Source organism: Natrix helvetica (assembly GCF_964273705.1).
Source record: "Natrix helvetica genome assembly, chromosome: 2".
Lineage (NCBI taxonomy): Eukaryota > Metazoa > Chordata > Lepidosauria > Squamata > Natricidae > Natrix > Natrix helvetica.
In genome coordinates this window covers 222,506,352-222,524,798 of record NC_138552.1, presented here as the reverse complement: position 1 = coordinate 222,524,798, position 18,447 = coordinate 222,506,352, and the positions used below count along the sequence as shown (strand labels likewise).

Here is an 18,447-nt window from a genome sequence, read left to right as displayed (position 1 = left end):
TTTGAAAAAGCCAAAAAAAAAGAAAAGAAAAGAGCCATCTAAAGCTCTAAAACAGTACAATGGAAAGAGACGAAAGGGTAACTTAGTTTGTTTCTCCAATTACATTTTGTGCCAGTTTTTTCATTCATTAAATTTCCAATTAAAATCATGGATGTTTTTTTCTGTTGTTGCATTTGCTTTGTTTGCTTATTTGAGGAAGAAACACAGACATTGACGATCACTGTGTTTTATAGACACACAAAAGAAGAAAGAAACGTGAAGAAACATCAGCTAACTATAAAGTTGATTGGTGTAATATGAAAGATTCAGAAAAATCAAGTCCATTCTGTAACATCTACAAACAGAAATGTCAGCAGCACTGTAGAGGACATTGTATACTGTAGCAAGCATTTCAAAGAGAGCTATAGCAATTGCACTTAGGTTTCTATACCACCTCATTTACAGCACTCTGGACAGTTTACAATGTCAGTTTATTGCTGCAAACAATCTGGGTCTTCATTTTACTGATCTCGGAATGCTGGAAAACAGAGTCAATCTTAAACCCCATCAAAATAAGAATTCCAAGCCGTGGCAGAATTTGCCTGCAATATTGCATTCTAACCACTGCACCACCAGGGCACCTGGTGAGATACTAGTTAACTGCACTGATTTTTTTCTAGCAAAACCCATGTGAACATAGCGGATCACGACTTATTCACATTCCTTTTGATCACGTAAGGTTTCTTGTTGTACTTTATAAACAGCAAATTTCATGATGATCTTATCCACTAAGTTATTGAGAGATTGGTAAAGGACTATATGGTTTCACACCTTCCCCCCACATTTGACTCATTACAGTTTGCTTATCAGAAGAACTGCTCTATAGATGATGCACTTTCCTATGTGCTTCATCTTAGCTTGCCGTACCTGGAGCAGAAGAATACCCATGTGTGAATGCTGTTTGTTGGTTTTAGTTGGGTGTTTAACACAATCATTCCTCAGCATTTGGTGAACAAGCTGAGCCTATTAGGTTTTAACATTACTTTATGCAATTGGATACTGGATTTCCTTATTGATAGGCCCAAGTTTGTGCAAGTTGGAAGAAAAGTTTCCAATTCCAACTCCTTGAGTATAGGTTCCCCATAGGTATGTGTCTTGAATGACACCTTGATGACCCACAACTGCTGTGCCAAATCTGCTACAAATCATATTATGAAGTATGTGGATGACACGATCCAGGCCGGCATGCCACTACTGGTTTGGCCAAACCGGGCCAAACCGGTAGGAACCCACCACTGGTATACATCTGAACTAGATTATGTCGTTTCTCGGTGGCATATAATATATATGGGTATATGTATAATTTTGTATTCATTTATTTGTCATGTTTATGTAGTGTATATTGTAGGTGCCGACCCTTTCAGAGCTGCATGAAATGAAATTTCATTTTAATGTATGCTGATTAGTGTACCTTCAAAGTGACAATAAAGTTATTCTAACTCTAAGTGTATTCTAAGAATAACGGAATATGACTGGATCTTTTACTCAGAGCAAGTACCTGTTCCATACCAATGAATTTGTTACCTGGGTAAACGTTTCATCGTCACTACCCATAGTTGGATAGCAGAGAACATCAGAAAATAACGTGTGCATGCGCGTGCGCGCACGCGCGCACACACACACACACAGTTAAGAATCATAGAATCACAGGGCTGGAAGGGACTGGCTGGGGAATTCTGGGAGTCGAAGTCCACAAGTCTTAAAGTTCCCAAGTTTGGACACCCCTGCTGTATAGTATCCACTTGTTAAACCAAACATTGCTATTCTGCTTCTGCTTCTCGCAGTGTCTGCCTATCTCTTTCTTTTGTTCAACTTTGCCCCCACTTCTTCATCCCAATTTGACAGAAGTTGGCCTTGACACCACAGCATGTTTTGCGCTGCAGACGTACATGATTACTCTTCCGGAATTCATAACCACAAAATTATAAGCAAATCACAGACTTATGGGAATTCATTTCAAAAACAAGGATACTTTCAAAGACAAGAATGTTTATAGGCTGACAGTTTCGATTTAACGTAAAAAATAAAATAAGCAATCAACATTAATGAAGGAATTTTTTACATTATATACACACACACAAAAAAAACCCCATGTTTAATGTGCCCCCTCATTACTTACATCATCGTTTCTAAAAGGCGGCTGGGGGGGTGGGGATGATAATGAAAAGAACAGCAGAATGACAGAGGAGATACACAACTACATGACTGGAATACAAAGGTTGCTTATCCATTGTTTGTATACTTAAAGAAATGTCCAACATAAATCTGCCAAGAATGGTGTATGATCCATTGATACGGAGACATGAGGACAGTCAGCCTCTGCAATATTAATGTCACTGGAACGTGCCAGAAACAGAAAAGTTATGTGCTTTCATTTACTGTGGTTTTTAATGCTTGTTTGTCTTATATCCTCCCAAAGCCACACAAATCCTTAAGAAGAGCTGAAGTTGGATCTTTGCTTGTCTGGAGAAGTAGAGACAAAAGCAGGCTAGTCGGAGACCTATGCAGACCCAAAAGGCACTGTATAGACAGAAAGGCTCCTTCACAAGCATTGTCTTTTCTTTTCTTTTTTCTTTTTGCAGAGAATTTGCTTCCCAGTTTAAAGTGCCAAACCAGAAACCCAGAAATGTCCATGTAGGCAAAAATATGGATATTAAATTAAGGCACAGTAATACTATATTTATGGCATGGTTAAGTACATGATAGAAATGGCTGTCTTCTAAAACAATTAAGGGAGGCCATTGCGGACATCTGTTAATAATCAAGGTCTATTGAAGTTCATTGGTTCACACAATTGCACTCAGTCTTTTAATTGATCCATCGGGATAGCAAGCCAAGTATGGAAACATCAGTTCAGTCTGAACACATATCATCTTGAGATAAATATTAAATTTAAAATATGCTTATAAAAGTTTAGTAATTTTTTGGGGGAGAGGGGGGACGGGGACAGGTTGGAAAATACTTTTAGTCCCAAATCTTCTTCAAGGCATCATTTTCCCATAGAGAACATCTTGCCTCTTTTACTTTTTCTGACTCTATCCATCCACCAAGCAGATGAAAGAACTGCTTCAAGAGAAACAAGTCAGCGACCTTCTTCATACAAAAACGTTATCTGAGATAACATTTAGAATGTCACTAAAAAGAACAATTCAGTTTACACTATCTAAAAATCTCATTTGTGGAAAGATAGAATTTTTCCTTTGAGTTCAGCCAAAGAAGAAAACACTGGATTGGCTCTTTCCTTTAATTTTATAACATCCGCACAAACCAATTCCAACATGAAGAAATTGTTATTAAACAATAAGACACAAAAAAGATGGCATTTCTGATTGAAGACAGTTTCTCTTGTCTGTTTAAAATTAAAGTTGATTTTTAAGTCTCTTTTGCAGATGTCAAAGTCTTTAGGAATCTTAAAGAACTTTTAAAGTTTAACAATAATTTTCAATACCCACTTATACTGTATAATCAGAAAAGTTAAACTAAGCTATTTCTCTTTAGAAAAGCATTTTATTTTGATTTAGGTAATCCAATAGGTTTTTAGTTTGTTTTGCATAAGATACCACAAATCTGTCACATATGCAAAAAAATTGAAAGTTCTCATCCAGGTACATATTAAGATTAAAAATACTGCAAAGATTTACAAACAGCAAAATATTGGATAAAATACCCACAAAATAATTTATGTAGAACAAATAAATTAATGCAGAACAAATTAATGGTATTTTTGTGTGTATTCAATGAAACCTAGAATTTGTTTGTAAACGTGACATGAAAAGGATTAACTATTTCCCTCTAAATATGGTACTCAATAATTCCATGCCATCCTTACCCTAGACTGTGTATCACTAACTATATACTATATACAATTAACTCATCTAAGCATAAAACAGATGTATTACATGGAAGCATGGAACCACAAGCTTTTTTCAGAACCTCAGATAATGATATCAAAGATGGACAAAGTACCAAGTTCCTCTTGGTATAAAAATCAAGCCTTAAAAAAATAAACTCATCGCTGCCATTTAGAGTGAAACAGATGTGTGTTTTGAATCCAAACAAGCACTCAACACAATAAGTAAAGTCAAATATTGCCACAAAACTACCTTCCAAACTGATTTGGACACAATGGTACAACCAGGCACTACCCTAAATAGAAGAAGAATAAATTGAACGGTAAAGTTTATTCACTCTCCAGGTTGGGGATGTAATGATATATATTTTATTTCTAAAATAGAAATGATAATTCCATGTCTGAATTTATCATGTCCTAGATCAGCAATGGCGAACCTTTTTTGGCTCGTGTGTCATAAGGGGGAGAGCGCAGGCGGATCGTGCGCAGGCATGCCACACCCATAATGCAACACACGATCCCCCAGTGCGCATGTGCGCAAGAGAGGCACCCCCCACATTTTCCATGCTTTTTTTACCCTCCCCGGGCTCCAAAGGGCTTTCCCGCCCCCTGGAGGCCCTCCGGAGGCTTCAGGGACCTTCAGGACACTTCCCTGAAGCCTCCAAAGGGCAAAAAACGACCCTATGAGCTCGTAGGGTCCTTTTTAGTCCTCCGGAGGGCTTAAACCAACCCTCTGAGCAAACCGGAAGTCACTTCCGGTTTGCTCGTATGGTCCTTTTTAGTCCTCCGGAGCCTTCAGGGAAGCCTCCTGAAGGTCCCCGAAGCCTCCGGAGGGCTTAAACCGACCCTATGAGGAAACCAGAAGTCCGTCCCCAAACTTCCTGTTTGCCCATAGGGCTGGTTTTTTGCACTCCGGAGGCTTCAGGGAAGCTCCTGAAGCGTCCAGAGGGCCTAAGGGGTGGGGGCGGGCAGTGACGCTCTTTTCGCCCTCCCCAGGCTCCTATAAAGCCTCTGGAGCCTGGGGAGGGCGAAAAATGGCTTTAAAAAAGGCTGAACTCAGCTGGCCAGCGTGCACATGCGCGCTGGCCAGCTGACAGGGCAACACCTTGCGTGCCCTGACAAATGGCTCCTCGTGCCTCCTATGGCACGTGTGCCTCCTGTGGCATGTGTGCCATAGGTTCACCATCCCGGTTCTAGATCAATGGTGTCAAACTCACAGGCCATGGGTGGCAGATGTAAAGCAAAGGGAAAAAAGTTCTGATACATCATGTCATGCCACTGTGAGTTTGACATCCCTGTCCTAGATTGAGTCTTTTCTGACATTTTGCCTTACAGCTCTCACAATCTCTTACTATAGCTGGACAACTAATGAAGGAAGGACAATACAGATGAGATCATTTGGAAATATGCAATTTGGGATGAATTGTTATAAATTGTCCATGCTGTTCTAATAATTAGTGTCACTTTTTTTCAGGTAGAGCAGTAATGTTCAACCTTTTCTTCACCCCAAGCCCTCCTTTGTGGCCATGGCCATCGACCAGCAAGACTTAACTGAAGATTTAAATCATAACATTTCTTCTAGCCTTTGTGGAACCCTTGTGGCCAACATGTGATGCATCCGGCCCATGGGCCGTGAGTTTGACACCCCTGGGCTAGAGGCATATAGAGTTGCTGAAATATCTTACAACTTCTTTAAGTTGTGCTGCAAATAGTTCAGAATTGCCTAACTCTGCAGAATTTCATGATAGTAGCATTTTCTGAAAGACTGCAGCTCTTCACTTTCTACCTTTCTACCCATTGATAGATTTACTTATATCTCAACAACATTTTAATGTTGAACTTAAGGCTGCCAAAACGTTTGTCCATTTCCAGAAAGATTTACCAGCGTCTCTGGGAAAGGAAATTATTACTACTATTATTGCCATCATGAAGACTTAATAAAGAAATATTAGGAACATATGTCTCTTATAAAATATGATTTTGATGTATCCATGATTTACAGTCAAATATATTTTTCTTTAACTAATATTTAATATTACCCTTTTGTTATTTACTTTTTTAAATCATCCCCTCCCTTTTTCAACTTTCATATATCAACTCCTTTGTCTTACATATCAACTCATCAAAATCTCACACTGAATTATTCTGCTATAATCTGTCTAATTTAAGCATTATGCCATTCATTCATGTTTATTTAGACAATTATACTTTTCAAAATAGAAAATGTAAAATAAATGCAAATATGTGTTTGTATTATATGCAAATCAAATCAAAGGTATGTCTATATCCATAATTATATAAATCGGATTCAGCAGATATGAAGTAAACTCCAGTCTGAGTAAAAACCATTTTTAAACTGAATTGTATAATAAGTAGAAAAAAGATGTATTATTATTTCTGCTCCTTCAAGTCAACTGAAATCAAAGTTGACAATTCTGATTTCTATAAAGCAGAAATCAAAGAGTGATCCTAACAGCATTTTGATTTCAAACTAAGAAGTAAAGTAAAAATCTAAATTGGACAGATTAATGGTGATGAATGCTACTTTTAAAAGCCTTTGTGACTCAGGATCTGGGTATCTTTGGAAATTAACATACCCTCTATTGAACCTATCTGTCCACTAATATGAAGAAAATTGGGCTTTCTTCAGATTCCTTCTTTAGGAAATTGACATCTACAATTGTATTTTCAATTGGGGTCTCACTTCTCAAATGAAGCTCTTCTGTCTGGAACAACATTCCCTCCAACACCTGCCTGACCCAATCTCTGTTGGGTTTTAAGGTATTTCATCTTGACTGTTCCAACAAATCATGTGGCTCGGGGTGACATGCTACCGGTTCTGGTAGTAAAAAAATGCTACAGGTTCAGGCGAACCAGTAGTTCAGACAATCAGCTGTGCGACCATCAAGCTGTGCCACATGATTTATATTCACTAGAAAGCAGAAAATCCTGCTTACTAGCTAATCTAAATTGCGCAGCACAGCTGTTCCCCCTCTCGCTGTTCTACTTATCTTTGCAGACTCAGAAAAGACTTCTTAACCCTTTTTCAGCACTGCACGGTAGCGCCTGTGGTGCGCATGCATGCAAAGTGTGCATTTAGCGCACATGCATGCGAAGCGAACCAGTAGCGATGCGAACTGGTAGCAGACGTCAAAACATTTCACCCCGATGTGGATGGATACGTTATGAGATTGTTTCCTCTTGCAATGGTAATACATTTGTTATTGATGATTTTTATTGTTTTGTGGCTAATAAGTTTATTAGATGAATTGTTATGTTTCATTTTAACATTGTGGATAAAGACAGGATATGTAACCCACTCACAGTAAGTATTATTGGATCAGCATATAAACTTGATGAATAAAGGAAATAAATAAAGGAAATGGCCATTATTATGACTTCATGTCCAAATGGGAGAGACACAGTGGAGAGTTACAGCCGGTACGCCCCGGTATGGGTGCACCGGTGGCAGCTGGGAGCAGCAGCCACTGTACTGGAACAGTACTTTGGAGGGCCCTCCCACCCACCCTAGTTCCTTACCTCTATTTGAGCTAACCAGGCCACTTCCTCATGGCGCCTGCATGAACTCTGCCGAGCAGCTGGAGCATTGTGGGTGTGCAAGCGTGCACAGCCCGTGTGCCTGTGGTGGACGCCCGGTCCCGTCGCAGTGTACCAGTTGCAACGGGATCCGGAACCCACCACTGGAGAGACAGTGTGCTTTGGCAATTAAAGTGGTGGAGTATGAACAGGGAAACCCAAGTTCAAGTCTCCACCTGACCATATGAATGATTTAGAGCCACTCCTTTTTTTTGGGGGGGGGGTCTTGGCCTAACCTAACTCAAGTTTATTGTTATATGAATTAAATAAGCAGGGGTTATTAAACACGTTGCCTAAAAAATCTGGAGGTAAGATGAATTATATATGTAACAATGAATGTGTTCATGTTAACCATGTTAGCTGCTACAAAATAATGATTACAAATATTTAAAAGGAAAACCACACAACATCACATTCTGCACCCGTGCAAAATATAAAAAAGAACTGCAACATGACACACATCAGTTTTGCATTAATCCAAAATTCACTTCTTATATGACAGTCCTTGGAAAATCATATTTCATGGAACAAGCTATTTTAAGAACTATTAAAAACACAGACTAAAAGAAAGCAAATGTACAGATATCTAATAATGCCAGATACATCTATTAGAAACCCAGGAGTCATTTTCAGAGTGACAATTTACTGTTGTTATTGCCCCTAATCTTGTTAGTGATGATTTAGGGCAAGAAAGTTCCTTAAAACAAAACCCTGTTCCAAACGGAAATGGTTCTTTTGAGACTTGATAAATTTTTGTATCTCTTATCAGCTTCTTCAAATTCTCCAACTGACTTTGTAATAATTACCCTTGGATAAATGAATTCTAACAATGTAATGAACAGAAAATTCCTCTTGAAAATGCAATGTACCAATTTTTATATTAGGAAGTTATTATTATAAGAAAGATTGTAATTATTGTACAATTATTTTTTCCTCAAGGACATATTTAAAAATATTTGTATCTAGTCAATATATTTTAAGGTATTTCAGAGCACTGAATTGATAATAAATATATTTATAGCTCTTTACATTCAAAAACTTCTTCCTATATTTGAAAACTTTTTAGGAAAGTTTCACTCAAAACAGAAATACATTGGTACAAAAGAGGGGGGGTATTCCAATGAAATTATACTCTTCAAATAATTACACTGAATAGGGATCTGATTTACAACCCCTGATTTATATTACTATATCAAAATACATTCTTTCATACTTTACATAATTTATAAAATATTTCCACTGCAATTACAATAAAGAAAACATTTCCCTTAAAATAATGCTTTTTTAAAAAAAAAATGGACAAATCTTATGGAATAAATTAATTTTTATTTTGGTACTCTATAAACATTGAGTATATTAACCACATAATCTTTTTTTTTAATGCTCAATGTATGAAATTCAAACCACCTTCTACATCTCAACCTTGGAATAGCATACAGAGTTAAACATTACTTTTCAGATTTGGAATGTATGGTAAAATTCCCCACATGACTGAGATTTATTACAATATTTGGATTCTGTTTACTTGTAGCTCTATTAAATCTAGGTAGATACTTATATTCACATAACCTGCATTTAATGTCAAGTTATAAGGAGTGCTTTTCCTGTATCAAACTGTTTACTTGTTGTGATCTTCATCGTAGTGTTCCAATAGTCTCTGAAAATTAATTTTCTTATTTAATTTAAAAAGAGAGAGAAAGAGAATATTTTTGGTGCTTCCACAAATGTCAAATTGCTTTCCCTCAATTGCTTTGCGTAAGATGGCCAAACCTTCCTTACTTTAAAAGACTTTGGGATTATAAATGTCTGGTCTCCGTTTTGATGCAATTTTTAAGTGGAGTGTTTTTATTACAATTTGTATGTTTGCTTAGAAGTGCTTAGAAACATGCAGGGGTGCAAATGTAATACCTGCCCACAGATTCTTAAAGCAGTTGCACAATATTGGGTAAACAGTGTCCCTTTCTTTTAAAATTTTATGACAAGTTGACTATATTTACTATTGTCTATAATAAATTAGGTAATTATTTTAGCATAAGGAAATATTAAATCACCAGCCCAGCTATTTTAAATACAGTTAGGTAAATAAAGCAGGGTGTCTTGTGGGGGCAAAGTCCTCTCAAGCCTTATTCCATGGAGGGCAATTATACGTGGGACTTCACAGCTATCAGACTTCAAGAAAAGCTGGCCAGTTGTGATGACATAATGAAGGCACCACTGCAGCAATTCAGACAACCGCTAATATCTGCCTCAAATAAATAAATATTCCCACTAAAAATAACAAGTTTGACAGAAGAAAAACACTTGGCTGGATCTGCAAGACTTATTTTGAGATGTACAACTGCCACCTAGTGCCTAAATAGAGATCCTACAGAAACTTCGTATTAAATATATTCTGCTAATTTTTTTTGTTTTGCCTTGGGTTTAGCTTGGTCGTACGAATCTTAAGAAGGTTGACTAATTACCTGGCAAAACAAATAGGATGAAACATCTAAAGAAATCATTTCTAAATGATAGCTCCAAATATTAGATTTAAATACTAAATTTACACAATGTGCATCAAATTAAAGATTAAAATATTTTGGAAGTGTTCTATCAAGAAAGCTTTCTAGTAAGACTGGTGACTCTTAGGGCAGTACAGTAACTTCAGAAGGAGGCCCCCCCAAAAAAGTGCTTAGAAACATGCAGGGGTGCAAATGTAATACCTGCCCACAGCTTCTTAAAGCAGTTGCACAATATTGGGTAAAGTGACATCTAGTGGTGGGTTCCTACCAGTTCGGACTGGTTCAGCCAAACCATTAGCACTGACTGCAAGCCGAGAGCGAACCGGTTCTCTGTATCCATGAAAGTGGGCCCGCCCACCTACCCCTGGGTTATACTGACCCTTATTTCTGCTTCTGAAGACCAGCTGATCAGGGGTGGCAGATTGAATTTCTGCTTCTCAGCTGGTATCCTTGTTCCTTTCCTTGTTTGCAATGTGGAAGTTCAATATTTGATTAACTACATGTGCATCTGGTGCGTGCATGTGAAGCGAACCGGTTGTGCATCCAGGTAGAAACCCACCCCTGGTGACATCACTTTAAAAATTGGCAGCCAGGTACCATCTTTGGTCCTTGCATGCTCAAACAACTTTTTACCTTTGAAACTGAAACACAGCAAAACCATCATGATTTCATGGAATACCGCGAGGCTTTATTAAGGATACAGGATCCTTCCTCCTCTTCCTCATGAAGTCTACTCGAAGCCTGCTGGCCTGACAGTTTTATTTATAGTTGTCATTTCTGGCGTCTTGTTTCTTTTCATTGCCCATGGCTTATCTACTGCCTTTTACCTATCTCATTCTTTATCTGGAAATTAGTGCCTGGGTTTATGTTTTCTTCTGTCTCTGCCTAATAACCCTAACCATCCCTGAGTCATCCCAAAGGTGCTTTTTCACGAGGCAACTGGACTTTCTGTTTTTTTCTTTGAAAACGTTTTGCTTCTCATCCAAGAAGCTGCTTCATCCAAGAAGCTGAAGAAGCTTCTTGGATGAGAAGCGAAACGTCATCAAAGAAAAACCAGAAAGTCCAGTTGCCTCTTGAAATATCTTTGGGATAACCATGATCTGAATAAGTGAGAACCTCCATAGACATTCCTGAGTTGCATAATGAAAGCCTTACCTGCTCCTTATAATGGAAAGGCCTTATCTGCTCCTTATAATTGCCTGAAGGAACATATACTTCCTTGCCGGACCCAAATCAATTGAGTAGTACTATCAAACCTTCATCCATCCCATCTGCAAAACATTCCCAATTTACTTCAAATCCAACTAGTGTCCCACCAATCGTAGTTCCCAAATGCATTTAGAATGAGTTGGGAGCATCCAGGGAGCAACTTAAGCAAATCATTGCACCGCTCAAGCTAGTTGTAAGGTAAATTCAGAATGCTATTCAAGTCTCTTATTAGCTGTCTGCTTCCAACTTATAAAATAGTATTAGGCTCTGCCACCTATCGCCTTGAAAGAAATCCAGGTGACCCCAGTAAGAAAAGCAGTATAGGACAAACATTCTCATGCAAGTATAGTTTTCTGCCAACACAATCATAGGTAGAAAACAATTCATCAGTGAGGAGAGGCCCACAGGAGCTTTTAACTGGATACAAGTACAAAGAAAACACTACAGACATAATTTATATTTTCATACCATCTAATAAATATAACATTTCTGAAACATGCTGAAAACCCAGTTTAACTATCTCAGCACAAATCTAACCCAAATTATGAAATTTTGTCCGGTTGAATAATGCAATTAAAAGATGATTATTTTAAACAAGGTGATTTTTAAGATATTCACATGATTAATAATTTGAGGCTATTTCGATTCCTTTTAGGTTATGTTTTAAGTGTTAAAAATAATACAGATTCTGCCTTCAGGTTTGCATTCTAAAATAGAATCTAATTAGATTTTCATGTTATCCTGGTATTTTTTCCCCCCAAATTGTATTCAAAAATGCACGGAGCACTAAATCTGGACTTCCAAAGTGAGTATTTTTATTTTCAAATTCTTGGAAAAATACATCATTAAATTTACAAGATATGTCTGTGTTCAGTTTTCAGTGGAGACACCCTGGGCTCCAACAGAATACATATTTAGAATATACTCAGTATCAAACTTAACATGCACTTGAAATGTTATGGTGTATTAGATGATAGACAGAAACATGCACTTATCCACACACATACAAGACATATACTGAATTTGTGGAGCACTGTATAGATGACACAGAGGATAAATATAAGTTATTGAGACTCAACTAAAAAAACTAAAATAGAGGAGTATCAGTACATAATAATTTTGATTTTAGTACAGGGACTCGCCTTAAAAAAATAAGACACCTAGGAAAATATTTACATAATGTACAATTACAGATAGCTTTAACAATAAAAACTTTACATATTGTAGGATCAGACTATTCTTCTTGATTAATTGTATAACTTGGGTTCAAAATTAATATGATGGTTGAGGTAAAAGATGCATTATAGTTATTAATTTTTCACACATTGATGCTAAATTTATGCATCTTTCTCTGGAGGAAAAACTGCTCCATTGCAGCTATAAAGAAGATCCTGTTTATTCCAATAGTGAAATCTGTTTTGATTATATGGCTCTATCCAAGCCGCAGTCTCAATCTTTGATCCACAGTTGTAACTCCACACCAAGGCTATGGTAAAGTACCCAAGATCAAAAAATAGCATAGCATTGACTAATGTCTGTCTTGTGGATAAAGAAGATCTAAAACAATAAAGAATAATAAATGTTCCCCGAACATGATATTTTAATAAATTTCCAGAATAAACTGCTTTTCCAGACCTCAGTAATTAAATAAATGGCATGTACAGTAATCCATGTAAAGAAGCAAAAAACAAGCAGTCATGATGCTTGCATTGTCATCTGAGGCTGTGTTGATTGATATACTTTTAAGAACCACTGAGGCTAAAAGTATTGTTAGGAGCCTTGGTTAAATTTTTCTCCTAGTAGCAGGATTGAGAACAGTGGGAAAGTTCTCAATTCCCTAATTCTAAAAAAGAAGCTGATTCCCACAAGGGTATAATCACAAGAGATTTTTACTAGAATCCCTTTTGCTAGATCAACAGGTGGGTGAAAACATACACAAACTGTGTACTCCAAAGCCTCTTTTCAAGGTTGTAGAAGAACCTTGCAACTTTCCCCCCAATGAGCATACAATAGGTTGGTGCTCCTCTATGCTACAACTGCACAGCCAGAGAGAGAATAAAGGGCCTAATGGTCAGGAAGGGGAAGAGGGGAAAGGGTCATTTCAAAGTCACCAATTTTCATTCAAGAATGACTGTGATAGATACTACAGACTCACTCTAGTGGATTGGTAGAATGAAAACTGGCATTCACTCTATTGTATCTTTGGAAACTGCATAACAGCACTTAATGCTGTGGGAAAGGCTACACTCTCTTGGTCTAATTGAAATTGAATATTGAATTGAATAAAAAGGAAAAGGGAGAAGCCATTGAAGCACAGAGGACCATTAAACTACCCCTGTTTCAAATTCCTACTCTCGGAGAAAAGGGTCCTATGCTTACCAGAGCATACATTTGGAAGAAAGGATGTTTTTCCATAGTCTATGCTTCCAACATGAAATCTTTATTTCTAGAAGACAGTTACATGATAAAGGAAACCAGCGTAGAAATGAATCATAATGCATTTCTCTTTCAATTTCACATCTGTCACTCACAGACTATTGAATATGCTACTGTGCCCAGAGAATAAGATGAGTCAGGAAAGCTGAATGTAATGGAAATTCTCATTAAAGATTTATAATAAGAAATATTCAATATTTGGTGTTATCCAGTGGTGGGATTCAAATAATTTAACAACCAGTTCTCTGTTCTAATGACCAGCTGGGTAGGCAGGGCTCTATGGTCAAGTGACCAAATCAACATCACTCATGTCGATGTAATAAGGGTTAACCAGAGAGATAGTTTATGTAAGCAGGGCAATAAAGATTAGGCTAGAAATAACACCAGAATGTTTCCTTCCTGCCTTCCTTACAAGATCAGCCCTGTAAAGTGGAAAAAAACAAAATGCGATTTCTTCCAACAACCGGTTTTCTGAACTGCTTAGAAAGTTAACAACCAGTTCCCCTGAATAGGTGCAAACTGGCTGAATCCCAACACTGGTGATATCTGGGCTGCATCTTTTTCACCAATCTTATTACAAGGAACACCCAATTTATTACATTCCTTAATAATTTCTCTAGCTTCATGTATGTATTTGGTTCAGTATATTATTTCTCACCAGACTGAAATAGAAATTTATCTAAATGGGAGACAACCTCCGGCAGCCGAAGGAGACAGACGTCCGTGTCTGCCTTCTCGCTGCTCCGGTGGGCTCCCCTGAAGTCTAGGGGGAGCACAGGGTGCCTTGGAGGGGCGCCCTGCCATAGGGGCGGCTTGCTGGGACCCCCTGGAATGGCGGCAGCCGCGGGAGGGTCTCCAGCTTTGCCCCAGGAGCCAGGGAGCGTAGGGAGCACGCAGAATGCCACCGCACGCTTCTCTGGACACGGCCTGGAAGGAAATAATCAATTGGAACGAAGCAGCTGAAGAGCGGTGAGCCGAGGGGTCTCCCCAGGTCTTTTACTATTTTTACACTCATGACTGTTTCACAGTTTCTGCCTTGCTTGTTTCAACTTCTGGAGGAGTTTAGATTGGAGGGGAGGAAAATTCCACCCCCCTCGGAAAAGCGGCGCTTGAAAAATCTCTCCCTTTCAAGGGGGGAGAAAGTTTGAAAACCACTTTCACTTCCCTTAAATAATGGGAAAAAAATCTTTTTTTTTTGGCTACAATTGCGAGAGAAAGGATGGTTGAACTGATTCTTTTTTAAACTACTTATGGGAACTTTGACTTTGTTGTTTCCTGATCACATATACTGGCTGAGCCAAGATGGCCAACTTCCTCTTTCTTCTTTGTCTTTATGAATGAGACTCCTCCCTTGGAAAACTTTATGGCTTTCAACCAACTTCCACCCCAGAGACTTCCAGACTTCTCTTCAAATACATTACTCTCCTGGATTTGGAATATTTTGACCCACCCATCTGCCTTGATTTTTCTGCTAGAGGACTTGTTCTCCTTTGGACCTCCTTGTTTGGTGATCCCTGCCGGCTGTGCTCCCCCACAGATGCCATCTCTATGTACAGAATAACAATTATCTCTGAGACTCATGATGGGTCCAAAGAAATTGCCACCTGGTAAGGCCTTCTCGGCCCCAACATCTTCTACGTCCAGCCCTGCACACCAGTCACAAATGGGATCTTTTCTACAACCTAAAGCCTCTGAAGAGAGTGCAAAAGACCTGTCTACTCAACAGATGCTTCAAAACATCTTAAAGGGACAGGTCAAAATTTAAAAAACAACTGCAGGACTTAAATGAACAGCTCAGAGAGACGAACCAGCAAACCACACGGAATGAACAGAGGATTGGTGTGCTGGAGGAGGGGGCGGTTGGGATTAGAGACAAAATGAAGACAATCCAGAGGGGGAATGCAGAATTTGGGAATCAGATGTTAAAAATGGAATTTGAAAGGATGTCTTTTTTACTTAGGTTCCAAAATTTGCCAGAAGTTGAGAATGAAGATCTCAAGGAGATTATGACCACAATACTAGCAGAATATATTAATAGAGATAAACAACAGCTCTGGTGGGACATTGATTTGATCTATCAGCCTATGCAAGAACACACAATGATCCAAGGGAAGTTCATATCAAATTTCTTAGAAAAACTACAAGAGATGAGGTTCTAGGAGCTCAAAGGGGAGGACCACTAAAATATAAAGATAAAGAAATAACCATTCTTAAACAGATCCCAAAGAAAGTAAGAGATAATAGAAGGAAATATTCCTTCTTAGCAATATATATATATATATATATATATATAATAATGGGGTCTGGTTTAGATGGCTATTTCCAGAAGGCATGCTGATTTTTTGGGAGGGCAGCAGAATTAGAATTCACACACCAGTGGAAGCAGAGGCTTTCGCTAAAAAACACAGTGCTCTTTTAGGTGAAATGGGGGATGTTACACAAGAAACAAAGGAGGGAGTGGCTGAGGCGGATGGGAGAGAGGATGCAACAGCTAGAAGACTCAGATCACAAAAGTGATTTGAAACACTATTGCAATTGTTGCTACAATGTACTTTCATGGAAGTGATACAAAACAAATGATTGAAATATACTGATGATTTTGTGTTAAATTTAAAACTGCTAATACTTAGGTAAATGTTGATATTTTTCTATCATTGTTTGTAAAAGTTGCAAGACCTGGGGGGGGGGCTTCTCCCCCCCGCACGATGTAGCTGTCAAAATGTTTTATAACCCTATAACCCTTTTTCCTTGAAATTTTTTTTTAAAACCAATAAAAATTTGAAATAACAAAATAAATTTATCTAAATGATGAGAGGTCAAATTCTATTACATTTCATAATTCAGAAGCCGAATGAAAAATCTCCAGAACCTTCCTCTAATAGCTGTTCTCGGCTCTTTCTCCTAGTTTTCTTCTATTTAACATTTAGCACTAAATAACAAAGTCAAATTATTGCCTGTCTGGCTATGTCTCACACCGTTAATTTCATGCTTACAATAACTGATACCTGAATGTTTTTTGCCATCTTTAAAGAAAGGGAAAAGTGGGAAAAAATCTTCATGAAAAATTAACAGATATTTGTATACGAGACTAAATGAATATATTCATTTTAAAAATTGTTTTAAAATGTATGGTGATAGGCTTACATATCTAACTTTCCAATAGCCTTACATACTTTGACCCAGGCTTTTTCATTGCTACACGTAACTTGTGAAGCCCTCAGGTGTGTATCTAAAAAGGCTTTTACCTAATAACAGCAACAATGAAACACAGGTAGTCCTCATTTAGTGACTGCCTCAGATAGTGACCACATGAAGTTATGAAAGTGATGAAAAAGTAACTTTGCGACCAATATCCACATTCATGATCTTGGAGTGCTCTCTGTTGGTCATGCATTTGCCATTACAGTCAGTTAATACACACTTTTTTGTGTCTTTTTTTTCTCCTTTTCCTCTTGCAGAATGGTGAGCTTGCCTGAACAAGATACTCTATTTATTCTTGAGCTGCTTTTCTCTGCAGCCCAGTGCATTCCTAAAAAGTGCTAACTGCAAGTTAACCAGCTCAGTTCTGTGATCTTAATTAGTTGATTAGAATCTACTGCAGGCAGGAACTATGCCTGAAACTGACAAGTTCCTAATCAGTTTCACATTAAAGACTTTTGTTTGCCTCCTAAGTGGCTCTCTCCAATATGTGTTCCCCATCGTGTTTACTCTCTTATATTCCCCTTATATTATATTTATATATATTGTCTTCCAATATGTATAAATATAAACACCAATTTCCTTCTTGCTAAATATCACAGCTCTAGGACGTGCATTCCAAAGGAGAGGCATCAGGAAAAGGGGCTATATGATTTGCCCTTTTACCTAGGTTCCTCCTGAGTCAAGTTCTGAAAACCCACCCAGCTGTTTGAGGTTGTATTCTTCTGATGCTGTAAAGAAGAGATGGGGAACTGTGGCCTTTTGTGACTTGTAGACTTCAACTCCCAGAATTCAAATCCAGACTAGCTCAGGAATTCTGGGAGTTGAAGTCCACAGATCATAAAGGGGCCATAGTTCCCCACTCCTGCTGTAAAGCAAAGGAAAGCTGAAGTAATATTGTTAGCACAGTCATGGTATTTTTCATTTAGGGATCACTTCATTTAAATAACCAGGATACCAGTCCCAACTGGATTCACATAGTTATCTTCTCCTCTGCTCCTCATGCCGTTCCATATTTCTCCTTCAGAATATGTTACGAACAATAGGCAAAACAGAACCAAATGACCCCACTGCTTGTTAATCCTGATTAGAAATTTAAAATGAACATTTCTAGGGGTGGAGTGTTCTTTTTTAATTTAAACTCATGTAAATCACAATACAGAAAAAAAAGTAACTTTTCTTTCTACTGATGTTAAGTAAACCTCCTTGAGAATGAACACTTTTATCCTAGAGAGGAATAATCAAACACAAAATCATTAAAATGGACTCTCTTATTGTAAGCATATGAAGCTAGCCTTCTTTTGATGAAATGTGGGGGAGGAAGTGGGCGGAGGATGGACAGTCAATCCAAAGATTTTCCAAGATGCCCAAGATTCTGATATTGAGCTGCATGCTGTTATCCCAACTCCTAGTGCTTTCTGCATGGTTTGGCCCCTTTCAGACCTTTAACCCTGAACTTTGGCCCAAAGATGTGCTCCTATCGCTGATTCTGAAAAGTAAACTTAAAACCAAATCATGTTATGCTAAGGAATATAACCAAGGGCTGTACCTTGCACATTATAAAAGATTTGTTTTCATTTATATATTGTCTTTAACAATAATAATTTAAATATGGAA

General features: G+C 37.9%; 1 protein-coding gene across 8 annotated transcripts in view; it reads right to left on the bottom strand.

Moving 5' to 3' along the window:
* The window catches only part of FMN2 (formin 2), a 199,895-nt gene that overhangs the window by 136,526 nt on the left and 44,922 nt on the right, over window positions 1-18,447 (bottom strand). The gene's annotated exons all lie outside the window — the stretch shown is intronic.